The 14,516-nt window shown below is 50.2% G+C and overlaps 1 protein-coding gene across 1 annotated transcript in view; it reads right to left on the bottom strand.

Annotated features, from left to right (window-relative positions):
- The window catches only part of HP1BP3 (heterochromatin protein 1 binding protein 3), a 704,364-nt gene that overhangs the window by 79,214 nt on the left and 610,634 nt on the right, over window positions 1-14,516 (bottom strand). The window lies entirely within an intron of this gene.

Genomic DNA, 14,516 nt, shown 5'->3' with positions numbered 1-14,516 from the left:
CAACGTGGGTTTCCGACGCAACTTCAACCCTATGCAGCCGCAGCCCCTGGGCTAGGTAACCTGAGTACTCCGGTGCTCCAGCATAGTCCAACACCCTAAGTGTTCGGATCCACTCCCGTTTTCGACCCACCTAGTCGGGTTCGCCCGAGAACAGTAAGGATTAGTTACTTACCTGTAATCCTAGTTCTCTTCCAGGGGTATCCTCATCAAAGTCATAAGCATTAGAATATTCCCGCCCATGCGCGGGACCCCGGAAACAATATATTATATGTGCCCCACATATATATAGACATATATATATAAATATATATATATAAAAATAAGCAATTGCAGCCAAATAAAACAATAGAGCTGGAATATGCCGTGAAGAATTTCCACCATACAGTGTATTTAGCATTAGAAACATGAGAAACAACACCAATGCTTGTTTAGAAACTGTTTTAATGCTTAGAAAACAGTAGAAATTCTCATAACACACTGTAAGCATATACAGCTCCCAGGCTGCATTGCAAATTCCCAGTCTAAAAAGACTGAAAAGCTAACCTGTAGCTGAATGTACTAAAACTGACGCTGTGCCTTTAAGGCACCTCTGACCCTAGCTTCCCATCATGCCTCAGGGGTTACAGTTAGGTCAGTTGTTCTTTTCGGAGACTGAAAACCAAACCATGGTAATAACAGGTTAAAAACCATCTCCTATGTAATAAACAAAGTCCTTTGCCCGGGGAGGCGGGAGGGTTGCTTATGACTTTGATGAGGATACCCCTGGAAGAGAACTAGGATTACAGGTAAGTAACTAATCCTTCTCTTCCAGGGGATCCTCATCAATAGTCATAAGCATTAGAATAGAGTAGCGAGCCTCACCTCATCCCATGCGGGCAAAGGAATCAACAGATAACATTCATATCCGTAGGCCCCAAAAATAGGCCTTATTCTACCCAAATAGGTTTCTCAAGGAGGCTTGACCTACTTGAGAATCCGCTCTGGAATCAGACTCTAGGCAATAATGCCTTGTAAAGGTATGGACTGATTTCCATGTCGCAGCCTTGCATATTTCTGACATAGGAATGTCATGCAAAAAAGCTATTGTGGCTGCTTTCCCTCTAGTGGAATGAGCTTTGGGTGATTGCAACAAAGGTTTGCCAGCCAGCTGGTATGCTAGTTTGATACAAGAGACAATCCATCTGGAGATGGATCTTTTGGCTTCTGCAAACCCGGTCCTCATAGCACCATAATTGACAAAGAGTTGGTCTGTCTTTCTGGTGCCCTTCGTTCTTTCTAGGTAAAACTTTAGCACCCGTTTAAGATCTAACGAGTGCAACGACCTCTCAGCTGGGGTCGATGGGTTAGGAAAGAACGAAGGAAGGGTAATCGTTTGATTTATATGAAAATCCGATACCACCTTCGGAAGAAAAGATGGGTGAGCCCTCATTACTACTCTGTTGTGGTGAAACACAGTGTAAGGTTCCTTGGTGCAGAGTGCTTGTATCTCGCTAACCCTGCGCGCAGAGGTTATTGCCACCAAGAAGGCCGCCTTCCAAGTGAGATGCTGCAAGGAGGCCTTGTGTATAGGCTCTAACGGTGTAGACATCAGTCTGGAGAGAACCAGGTTCAACTCCCAGGGAGGAGAAGGATCTCTCACAGGGGGATAGACCACCTTTAATCCCTGAAGGAAATCTTTCACCACTGGAACTTGAAAAAACCATGTTTGTGTAGGAGATTTTCTGTACGCTACTATAGCGGATAGATGAACCCTAATAGAAGCGTATTTCAACCCTGATGCCGCTAAGTATAGGAGGTATGGAAGGACTACCTCTTCTTGTCCTTTGGTGGGATCAAAGCCATGGTCCTTACACCAAATGAAAAATCTTTTCCACTTGAACGCATAAGACGCCCTTGTGGAAGGTCTCTTTGCCTCTCTTAAAATATTCATACATTCTGGAGGCAGATTTAAGTGTCCATATTGCAAGACCTCAGGAGCCATGCAGTCAGGTTCAGCGACGGGAGGTTGGGATGCAGGATCCTCCCGTTCATCTTGCTCAGCAGGTCTGGCCTGCACGGCAGACGTCTGTGTGAACACAGCGACAGATGTAACAGGTCTGGATACCACCATTGTCGCGGCCAATCCGGAGCAATTAGGATCATGTCCATGCTCGATCTGATGAGCTTGGCCACCACCTTCGGAATCAGTGCCAGAGGGGGAAAAGCATAAGCGAACATTCCTGTCCACTCCAGCAGGAGAGCGTTCCCTTGCGTCCCTGGCCGGTGGAACCTGGACGCGAAGGCGTGGCATTTGGCGTTTTCGTCGTCCGCAAATAAGTCTATGTCTGGACGACCCCAGCAACGGAAGAGTTCTTCGACTACTTCGTCGTTTAGCACCCAGTCTGGCTGATCTTCGAAGTGCCTGCTGAGTGCGTCCGCTTTTGTGTTTAGCTCGCCTGGAAGGTGTACTGCCACCACCGACAGTCCCCGAGCCAGAAGCCAGTGCCAGATTGTCTGGGCCTCTAGAGACAGAGGGCGAGATCGAGTTCCTCCCTGCTTGTTCAGATAGAACATAGTTGTAGTGTTGTCCGTCTGAACCAGGATTTTGTCCGTTGTTATTGCTGGAAAGAACGCTTTGAGCGCCAGATGAACTGCTCGAAGCTCCAGCATGTTGATGTGGCATGTCTGAAGTTTGGTCGACCAGCGACCCTGAATCTGAAGATGACCCATGTGCGCACCCCAGCCTTCTAGAGATGCGTCCGTTACCACAGACAGCGAAGGAAGAGGTTGCTGAAAAGGGACTCCCTGCAGGACATTCCGAGGGCGAGTCCACCACTGTATTGAGGTCAGTGCTGCTTGAGACAGGATGATTCGATCCTCCCAATCTCCAGACGCTTGGTCCCACTGATCCTCCACAGACTCTTGTAGAGGCCGCATCCTCAACCTGGCGTTCGGTATTAGGAAGATGCAGGACGCCATGGAGCCCAATAGAGACGCTACTTCTCGCACCTTTGGACGAGGAAACTGAAGTAACTTTTTGTATTTGTGCCCCATGGAAGACAGTCTCTCCTGCGAAGGAAACGCTCTTCCTAACTTTGTGTCTAGAACTGCTCCCAGATAGTGGATAGTTTGCGTGGGCTGCAGGACCGATTTTTCTATGTTCACGTGGAGGCCGAGCCTGTGTAGTTGTTGGGAGACACAGGTGACAGTCTTTGGTGGCTTGACGAGGGGACGGACTCTTCAGGAGCCAGTCGTCTAGATATGGGTACACAAAGAGACCTTTTTTGTGTAGACACGCCGCTACCACTGCCATGCACTTGGTGAAGACCCTTGGTGCGGATTTGAGTCCGAAAGGAAGCACTTTGAACTGGTAATGCTTGGTCCCTACCAGGAACCTCAAGTACGTTCGATGACCTGGTGTAATAGGAATGTGGAAGTACGCGTCTTGTAAATCCACCGAACACATCCAATCTCCGGTTTGTAGATGAGGACATATTTGGTGGAGTGCCAACATGCGAAACTTCTCTTTGACCACCACTTTGTTGAGGAGTCGAAGATCCAAAATCGGTCTGAATTTTCCTTCTTGGTCTTTTTTGGGGACAAGGAAATATCTTGAGTACACTCCTTTCCCCCTTTGGGATAGGGGTACCTCTTCGATTGCGTTTTTCTTTCAGAGGACGCTCACTTCCCTTTTGAGGAGCTCTAGTTGGTACGAGCGAGACTTTTTTGGAGGAATCGGTTGTGGTTTCTTCCAGAAACGTAGCGCATATCCATTGCGCAGTATATTCAGCACCCACCGATCTTTTGTGATGCTGACCCACTCTGCCAGGTGTTGTGCAGCACTTCCTCCCACTGGAGTGGGTAACGGCGCCAGAGGAAGCCACTGCTCAGGCCTTGCCTCCTCTAGGCGTGGTAGAGGACTGATGATGTCCGCCTCTGCCTCTGCTCGACCTTCCTCCTCTGTATTGCGGCTTTCCTTGTGGCTTGCTTTGAGACCATTGAGGGGTTTGAACCCTCTGTTGGCCTCCCCGGTTCTTGTTGGTCTTGAAGCGTCGTTTGAACGGCCCTTTCTGTTTTTCCAGACCAACTGCCTTCACTGTGTCTAACTCAGTTTTCATGCGGGTCATTTCCTGATCGGCATGCTCCCCGAAGAGTGAAGATCCGGAAAAAGGTAGATTGAGGATGCGCTGCTGGGCATCTGGTTTGAGTCCAGTTAAACGTAGCCAAGAGGATCTCCTCGCACATATCCCATGTGAGTAGGCATGTCCTGCTAGAAGGGCGTTATCCGCTGATGAACTAATCATTTGGTTTGCCACCAAACAGCCCTCCGTCATCGTCTCCTCAAAGTCCTTCTGGTCCTCCTTGGGCAATTTCCCTTTGAATCGTTCCATGGAGTCCCATAGGGCTCTATCGTACCTTCCCAGAAGGGCTGATGCACTAGAGACTTTCAGGGATGAAGCTGCTGTGCTGCATACCTTGCGACCCCAAGAATCTTGCGTCTTGCTGTCTTTGTCAGGAGGAACTGACGAAGAAGGAGCGACTGTGTGATTCTTCCTAGCTGAGGCTACTATAACTGAGTCCGCCGCAGGCTCTCCTTTAACAAAGATAGGATCTGAGTCGGCCGGCCTATATTTCTTCTGGATACGTGCCGGTACTGCCCTGATCGCTGCTGGCGTGAGGAAAACCTCTTTGATTGGGTCCATTATCCCTGGAACCAATGGGAGCAAAGGCCGTGTATATGATTTGTGATGAAGGGTCTCAAAAATCACAGTAGTGGACACCTCTGGAATAGCCATCTCTATATTAAGTTTGTGAGCACCCCTTTGCAAGACGTCCAGATACGTGTTGACGTCGTCAAGAGGGGAAGCTCTTGAGCGAGGACTGTCTGCCAGCGTTGGAGAGTAATCCCCTTTAGAAGATCTAGATGAAGAAGAAGAGGAGGATGATGGAGTTCTTCTTCTCCTGTGGTGAGAATTCCCCTTCCTCACTGGTGTCCTAGGTCGTTCCTCCCTTCGAGGAGAACGTCTCGATCTCTCAGTCCGTACCTCCTTTCTCGGTGTTCGAGATCTGGGTTGTTCCCTCCTTGGTGATCGGGAGACCCTGGGGGTATGCGATCTGTCCGCTCTTCTCTCTCGTGAGCGTGATCGGTGAATGGCAGGACTCTGTCCATCTGCCTCTTCTGCCAGCTGCTGAAGAGGGGACCTGTGGACTGGACTCAAGTACCTTTGTAGTCTCTCCGTTGCTCCAGAATCCTTCCATTTACTTAACGGACCATACCATCTTGGCGAGAGTCTTGCCTGTGTGATGTACCGCCGCTGGGGACTCTTTTGCACAGGACTCCTACTCCTAGAAGAGGACCTCGATGAACCAGAGGCACTTAAGGAGGAATGGAGCGAAGCAGATTGTGTCACTAGGACTGTTGAAGGCACTGAAGGAGATCTCCGTCTCACCGGTGTTGGAGGACGCCTCAAAAGCCTTTCCCTCGAAGTCAAACGCCTCTGCGGAGTCGACGGAGTGATCACCTTCGACGTTGAATGCTTCGACGTTGACCTGTGGTCCCTCGACGTCGATCGGCGATGACGAGCCGACGACGGAGTCTTCTCCCTCGACGTCGAACGGCGTCGTTCTGCCGTCGACGGAGGTCTCTACGTCGAACGGCGTTGCCCTGCCGTCGACGGAGGTCTCGACGTCGACCGACCTTGGTCTGTCGGCGACGGAAAAGTCAATCGACGTTGTCCTGTCGTCGACGATGCCCTCGACGTTGACCTGACATGCGACGTCGAGCGCCGACGTGCCGTCGATGACGATCCCTTCCTCGACGGCGAGCGTCCGAGGGGGCTCCTACTCCTCGACGCCGAGCGCCTCCGTGGAGACGTCGGCGGAGGTGTCACACTCTTAGAAGCCTGTCGACGTTGAGACGACGGCGGGTGTGATCTGTGCCTCGACGCCGATCGTCGCCTGAATGACGACGGCGGAGGTGATTTAAATCTTGACGCCGATCTTCTCGTCGACGGCGATCTCGTGGCTTCTCTCGACGCCGATCGTCGCCTAGTTGACGACGGCGGAGCTTTCTTCGTCGTCGGTGAACTTTTCGACGACGACTCCCTCATCGACGCCGGTCCCGACGTCGACGGAGCTTTTTCTCTCGAACTGTCCATCAGATGTCGTTTTTTCAGCGCCGAGCCCGGCGCTGAGGTTGATGGACGCTCTGACTTGCCTTTGGAGGGAGTTCTGGGTCTCTTTGAACTCTTCCTCTCTGTAGATCTTCCTCTCATGGATCTCTGGGCCAGACAAAAGAGCCTGTTCCTCTCTCTGTCTTTAAGAGTCCTGTCAGACAGATTTTTACAATGTGAAGATCATGATCCTCTGGCAAACATAAAATACAGACCTCATGAGAGTCTGTTCTTGCCTTCTTGTGGCCACAAGCAGGGCAATCATCAAATAATGAGGGCATCCTGACAGGAAAATCTCACAAAAAAATCGACTGCTAAGCAGCTATTTACTTGACCCTGATGTTAAAAGTCAAAGTAAATCAAAAAATTGTTCTATAGAAGATTTTCTGACTGAAAAAGGCAGAAAAGTGTGGAGCTGTGTATCCAGGGTCCTTCCTGAAGGAGCCGGAAAGAACAACTGACCTAACTGTAACCCCTGAGGCATGATGGGAAGCTAGGGGCAGAGGTGCCTTAAAGGCACAGCGTCAGTTTTAGTACATTCAGCTACAGGTTAGCTTTTCAGTCTTTTTAGACTGGGAATTTGCAATGCAGCCTGGGAGCTGTATATGCTTACAGTGTGTTATGAGAATTTCTACTGTTTTCTAAGCATTAAAACAGTTTCTAAACAAGCATTGGTGTTGTTTCTCATGTTTCTAATGCTAAATACACTGTATGGTGGAAATTCTTCACGGCATATTCCAGCTCTATTGTTTTATTTGGCTGCAATTGCTTATTTTTATATATATATATATTTATATATATATATGTCTATATATATGTGGGGCACATATAATATATTGTTTCCGGGGTCCCGCGCATGGGCGGGAATATTCTAATGCTTATGACTATTGATGAGGATCCCCTGGAAGAGAACTTTGTCTTTACTAGCCTCCATAGACTTTTTCCCGCCTTACGCGTGAGAGTTTCCACTCTGCACACGACGTCCACAGGCCTTCTGCAACTAATCTAAGTGTTTAGCATTGTAGGACTAGCGTTCCTAAAGTCATTGAGAATAGTTACTTACCTGCTAGTAATTCGCATTCCACTTTTTTAATATATGGTTTTTCGTGCCCCTAGGGCATTTGTGTAAATTGTGCGACTTAAAGTATTTTCTCAAGAGTTTTGTATTGTGCTTAGCTCCCTGACTCATAAAGAGTTCAGGGTAGACTTGTTAGAAATAAATATACATTTATTTTCATAACAACTTGTGTGGTGTCCTTTCACTTGGTGTTCAAGGGGTAATGTGATGGTAAAACACCTGGCTTAACACGCCCTCTAGAGTCTTAGCCTTAGACTGCTTGTATCCATGCTACTAGGATAGCTGGTCTATAAGGTTGACTTACAACCAATCATCAATAAGGGTTGTTTGGACTGATACATAGTGATCACTAGAATAGTGAGCACTGCATATCAGGCCAACTTCTCACATTGGTGAGCAGCGGTTGGGATTTGAGCTTGCTGTTTGTTTTACCACACATATCCTAAGAATATCTTGTGAAAGATCACATAAGTACTAAGGTACATATAACTTAGCTTAGAATACTCTGAGTTCTACTGAACCAGCTGTTGTAGCTCCTAGGGCCTAGCACACCCTAAACTACAACTCTAGCAAGGGATCAGTAGGCAAACATATAGTGTAGGTAAGTGCACCACTTACACCTCACTAGAAAAGTATGTCTACCCAGGGAGAGTCTACTGAGACTCCCCTTGTGGCAGTTGACCCTCCACAGGTCACTTCAAGATATGCAGCTCTCAGTTTCCAGGAGATGAGACAGGTGTGTACCTCCAGGAAACTGAAACAGGGGTCTAACCCCACCATTCCCTTTCTGATAGGTCTCTTAGAGACATATGATGCGAGAAAGATTTCTCAGCTAGATGGGAATATGCCAGCCTTAGAGGGTACCACTGGGGATCCAGACCTCCACAACACTGTAAATGCAGTTGAGGAGGAGGATCTAGAGGAACTCTCTGAGGGTGAGGCAAACAAGGGTCCTGAGTTAGTCAGCAGACTCACTAGGGCCAACTTAGACCTACTTGGGGAAGGATCTGGGGGACCCCCAGTACTGACCCTGATGAGGCCTAACCTTGGAGTTAGGAGAGATAGATCTCTTTCTAGGGACTCCATTAGATCTCTGCACTCTAATGCCTCTTCTCAGAGGAGAGGGAACTCTCCACAAAGGAGATTGACTTCCCCTCAGAGAAGAGAGCATGAAGCAAGGATGAGACCAGCTAAACTGAGGATTGAAAGGGAAGAACTTGCCCTGGCCAAAGAGAAGCTTGCCTTTGCTAGAGAGCAGCAGATGAGTGGGTTAGCTCCCACTGGTGGCAGCAATCTCCCAAGAGAAAAAGAGAAGGGATTAGATACTAAACACCTGACAAAGATAGTGCCCCCCTTTAAACAAGGGGATGACATCCAGAAATGGATGGCTGCTTTGGAGAGGGCCTGCACTGTACAGTGCATCCCCCAAAGTCAGTGGGCAGCTATACTGTGGCTCTCCTTTGATGGCAAAGGTAGAGATAAGCTCCTCACTACTAGAGTTGAGGATGCTAATAATTACCAGGTCCTGAAAAATGCACTGGTTGATGGGTTTGGCTTAACCACTGAGCAGTACAGGTTGTTGTTCAGAGACACCCAGAAAACTCCGTCTCAGGACTGGTCTGACTTTGTTGATTGTGCCACTAAGGCTTTGGAAGGCTGGCTACTGGGTAGCAAGGTTACTGACTTCACAGGATTATATAATCTTATTATGAGAGAGCAAGTCTTAAATAATTGTCAGAACCAGTTATTACACCAGCACCTGGTAGACTCTGATCTGACCTCTCCACAAGAATTGGGTAAGAGGGCAGACAAATGGGTCAGAACCAGGATTAGGCCCAAGAACCAAGGTGGTGACCAGAAAAAGGAATCAACCAAGCCTCAAGAGAAGGGTGGGAATAAATCTCCAGATCAAACCACATCAGGCCCCCAAAAATCCTCTAAGGGGGGTGGGTCCCAGAATCCTTCTAATAACCAGAAGAAACCTTATTGTTATCCCTGTAAACAGGTGGGTCATTTGAAAAATGACAGCAGTTGCCCAAAGAATAACAATAAGGAGAATATACCCCCAAGTAACATTCCCAAACCTCCTGTTACTACTAGTAGTAATCCCCCAGGTGGTGGGAGTGCCCCCAAGAATTTGGGTGCATTTACTTTGGGAGTTCCTGGGGACTCTGGCCTAACCAGGTCCCCAAACTTAGATACTCTTGTCTGTGAGACTGGCATGGGGTTTGCCAACTTCACAACTTGTCCCAACACTTTGGGCAAGTACAGACAGGAGCCCCTCATCAATGGTATAAAAGTTGAGGCCTATAGAGATACAGGGGCTAGCATCACTATGGTGACTGAGAGTCTAGTCCCCTCAAGGCAACTTTTACCTGGTGCCACATACCAGGTGACCAATATTGATGGAGTGCAGAGAGATCATCCCATGGCAGTGGTCAATCTCAGCTGGGGAGGTGTCACTGGCCACAAGAGAGTGGCAGTGTCATCAAACTTGCCTGTAGATTGCCTACTGGGGAATGATTTAGAGCTCTCAGCCTGGGCTGAAGTAGAGCAAGAAACCCATTCTAAAATGGTAAACTTCCATGGTAAGGTTAGTGGGGCAGTGATAGCCACAGCCCCAGTCCAAGATGTCCTGTCCTCCCTGAACAGGTCAGGAGGGCTGTGCCAGTCACAGCCCAATCTCAGACAACTTCCTTCCCAGAACAGGTTGTCAAGGCTGTGATGGTCACAGCCCACACCCAAACTGAGCCCCCTCCTGAAAAGGTTGGGAGAGTTGTGATGGCCACAGCTCAAACTCAGACAGATGATAGTGTTGTGAAGCCTGAAACTATGGATCACTCCACTCAGACAGAGAGCATTGAGGAGGAAGAGAAATCTCCCTCCCACCAGACTTTAGGAAAGGGTCAGCCTCCTCAGGGAACTGATCTGACCCCTTGTGAAGAAACTGCCACAGAGGTAGTCAGGCCTAGCCTGGCAGAACCCCTGATGTCAGTGGACCCTTCCAAGGTGGGACCCAGTCTGGAGCAGGTAACCTGCCCCTCTCTACCCTGCCTCAGTCAGCCCAGGGCTGTAGAGGTCAGGGAGGCCAGTGGTGGACCCCAAAGGGCCCCCTGTCCAAAAGAACTTCCCAATCAACAGATTAAGGGCACTGAAGCTAGTAATCCTAGCCAAGTGAAAATAAAACAGACTCCTGAGGGATCCCCCTTAAATTTAGTTAGGGACCTCCCACAGATGGACACTGTTGGGCACAGCCAAACCTGGGACCTGAGGGCCCCAAACCTGACCTGTCCCTCCAGTAAGCCAAACAGAGGGACCCAACCTCCAGCTGTAGGTAGCCAGAGGTTGACCCCGAGAGCCCAAAACAACTCAGTCTTGGAAAGAAAGGCCTCTATGGTGGAGAATGATTGGAGGAAGCTGAGCCCAAAATTAGTGGAGCCTCACTTCAGTACTCCATTTCAGCACCAGCCTTTTACTTTGCCAAAACACACCACAGGTAGAGATTCCCTATAGTGGAGACCCTCGGAGACCCTCAGACACCCTTAGGGTGAGGGATTGCTTAGTGGACCATGAGATAGGGGGTAACCATGCCAGTGCTGGTACTTCCTTATATGGCCACTCAGGCAATATAGGCTTACCTGGCAAGGATAGCCTTATCTCCTTTGGTTTGGGGGGGGGGGGGGGGGGTTATGTAGGAAGGCAGATCCCTGACTATGGTTGCCCCCAACTTTTTGCCTGGTGTTTTGCTGGTTTTCTGACTTAGTTGACCTGGGGCCCTGCTATTCAGGACCCCAGGCCTACTGCTCTCTCTGTAAAATGGATTCCATGTACCCTAGGTACATATCTAATTGGATACTGAGTCACCTTATCAGTCCCTGTACAGTGTACCTTAGGTACCCAGGGCATAGGTGTAACCAGGGCCTACCAGGGGCTGCAGCATGTATTATGCCACCCCTGGCTGGCCATCCAGATCTGACACAACTGGCTGCACGGCAGCTGGGGCAAGGTGGTGTAATCACCCTTTGCTTTAGATATAGTATACCTATATCTAACCCTAAAAATGGACACACAGATCTCCTATCAGTCACTCCTATGGCAGGCCTTAACAATCCTGAAGGCAGAGTGCTTGGAATCGTGCGAGATAGTGCTCTGGCATGAGCTGAGCCTGTCTGCGGCTTTCGGGATCCATCCCTTAGCCGTTTCCATGATATCGCATACCATATACTCTTAAGTGCATTATAATCCTCGCGGTTATATGCCAACTCTGGTATCGCTTTATCAAAACATGTCGAGTAAGGTGTCATACGAATTGGAATACTAACCCCTCGCCAATTCTGGCGACGGGGTTAGCATTCCACCCTTCTAGAGGGACACGACATGTATGTAGCCTGTAACCCCGGTTAAAGTCAAACAGAGCCTTAGCTCCACAAAATGGATGCTGCCACCGAGACACAAGTCTGCCCTCCTGCTGCTGGGAGTCCTCCCAGCCCAGGAGGCAAGGACAAAGGGTTTCCTGCCAGGGGCGGTGCCAGCACCGTCCCAGACAGGATTTTGTGTATCCTAGGTAGGCAGGGCTTTAGAGGAAGGTGACTGCAAGTGGCACCCCGGTGCTCACTGTGCATAGGCCGGCTGAAACCAGTTCCAGGGGCACTCCAGCCCCTGGCCTGGGGAAAGCCCGCCAAAGGAGAGGGGTGTAACCACCCCCCTCCTAGTCCCACCCATAGGGCAGGACTTAGTCGCGTGCCAGCCCCTTTTTGCAGGATAAAGGTAGGAACTGGCCCCCTTCCAAATAAGATCATCTTTGAATCCTGAAACTACTTTCTGCAAGAAGGAACTCAAGACTCTTCTCAAGATTTCTCCCTTGTGACTAAGGAGTAGTCACCCTGCAGCAGCAGGCACCAACCAAGAATCGTGGTTTGTTGCCAGTCTCTCCTTCGGATCAAGACTGCTCCAGCACGACGAGAACCGGCTTCCCTGGCACCTCTGACCTCAACCTACATCATCAGCCCAGCTGTGATCCGTGGGTGTGACGAGACCTCGAGGGACCGGCCATCTTCAGAACTGCCCGACGCTTGTCCAGCACGACTCCCGAGTGACCCTCGACTGAGTGCTTTGGGGTAAGAGAAGCCCCGACCCTGAGCAGCTCCAGCACCGAAATTCAGCCCCCCTGCATCCACGAGATCTGCGTGGGGCCCTTCTGCTCTTTGCTGCCAACCGCGTTGTCCAGGTCGCTTGCCCGTTGGCTAGTGGCCCTCTCACGACGCTCCACGACGACGAACACTGCTGGTCTGGTTGCTCCAGACTAGCCCTTGCTCCCCTCCAAAAGAGGAGCACCCTGGACCCTCCTGGTCCACTCAAGACGCCATTTTAGGTCCACCGCGTGGGCCTTGCATTTGCCAAGACTTGTTGCCCAATCCTGGGTCCAGCGACGTCGACAGCAAGAACCTTCGTGGGACAGCTCGCACCTCCATCCTGGTCGCAGACAACGCCTCCTGGTCCGAGAGACTGCAGAGCCCAGCAGCGCCCACTCACCTGGCTGAGGTGACTTCGTCCGGTGCCATCCTGGTGCCCACTCAAATCACTGGCTAGTGATTCAGAACTTGGTCCCCTCTGCTTACAGGTTTCTTCTTCCCTGATCCAGGCTTGGATCACCACGAACTTCTTCACTGGTCGCCTGCCAGCAACTTCTTTCTTCAGGCTCCTGGATCTTCAACGAGGGTTTCCGACGCAACTTCAACCCTATGCAGCCGCAGCCCCTGGGCTAGGTAACCTGAGTACTCCGGTGCTCCAGCATAGTCCAACACCCTAAGTGCTCGGATCCACTCCCGTTTTCGACCCACCTAGTCGGGTTCGCCCGAGAACAGTAACTTTGTAACTGCTAGCCTCCATAGACTTTTTCCCGCCTTACGCGTGAGAGTTCCCACTCTGCACACGACGTCCACAGGCCTCCTGCATCTAATCCCAGTGTTTAGAATTGTAGGCCTAGCGATTCCTGAGTCTAGAAAAGTATTACTTACCTGCTAGCAAGTTCGCATTCCACTTACTGAGTATATGGTTTTTCGTGCCCCTAGGGCATTTGTGTAAATTGTGCGACTTAAAGTATTTTCGTAAGAGTTTTGTTGTGTGCTTAGCTCCCTGACTCATAAAGAGTTCAGGGTAGTCTTGTTATGAATAAATATCTGTTTATTTTCATAACAACTTGTGTGGTGTCCTTTCACTTGGTGTTCAAGGGGTAATGTGATGGTAAAACAGCTGGCTTAACACGCCCTCTAGAGTCTTAGCCTTAGACTGCTCGTATCCATGCTACTAGGATAGCTGGTCTATAAGGTTGACTTACAACCAATCATCAATAAGGGTTGTTTGGACTGATACATAGGGTTCACTAGAATAGTGAGCACTGCATATCAGGCCAACCTCTCACAGTGTGCAGAGTGGGAACTCTCACGCGTAAGGCGGGAAAAAGTCTATGGAGGCTAGCAGTTGCAAAGTTACTGTTCTCGGGCGAACCCGACTAGGTGGGTCGAAAACAAGAGTGGATCCGAACACTTAGGGTGTTGGACTATGCTGGAGCACCGGAGTACTCAGGTTACCTAGCCCAGGGGCTGCGGCTGCATAGGGTTGAAGTTGCGTCGGAAACCCTCGTTGAAGATCCAGGAGCCTGAAGAAAGAAGTTGCTGGCAGGCGGCCAGTGAAGGAGTTCGTGGTGATCCAAGCCTGGATCAGGGAAGAAGAAACCTGTAAGCAGAGGGGACCAAGTTCTAAATCACTAGCCAGTGATTTGAGTGGGCACCAGGATGGCACCGGACGAAGTCACCTCAGCCAGGTGAGTGGGCGCTGCTGGGCTCTGCAGTCTCTCGGACCAGGAGGCGTTGTCGGCAACCAGGATGGAGGTGCGAGCTGTCCCACGAAGGTACTTGCTGTCGACGTCGCTGGACCCAGGATTGGGCAACAAGTCTTGGCAAATGCAAGGCCCACGCGGTGGACCTAAAATGGCGTCTTGAGTGGACCAGGAGGGTCCAGGGTGCTCCTCTTTTGGAGGGGAGCAAGGCCTAGTCTGGAGCAACCAGACCAGCAGTAGTTGTCGTCGTGGAGCGTCGTGAGAGGGCCACTAGCCAACGGGCAAGCGACCTGGACAACGCGGTGAGCAGCAAAAAGCAGAAGGGCCCCACGCAGATCTCGTGGATGCAGGGGGGCTGAACTTCGGTGCTGGAGCTGCTCAGGGTCGGGGCTTCTCTTACCCCAAAGCACTCGGTCGAGGGTCACTCGGTGGTCGTGCTGGACAAGCG

Source organism: Lissotriton helveticus, chromosome 5_1 (genome assembly GCF_964261635.1).
Source record: "Lissotriton helveticus chromosome 5_1, aLisHel1.1, whole genome shotgun sequence".
NCBI lineage: Eukaryota > Metazoa > Chordata > Amphibia > Caudata > Salamandridae > Lissotriton > Lissotriton helveticus.
This window is presented reverse-complemented; position numbering and strand designations above follow the sequence as displayed.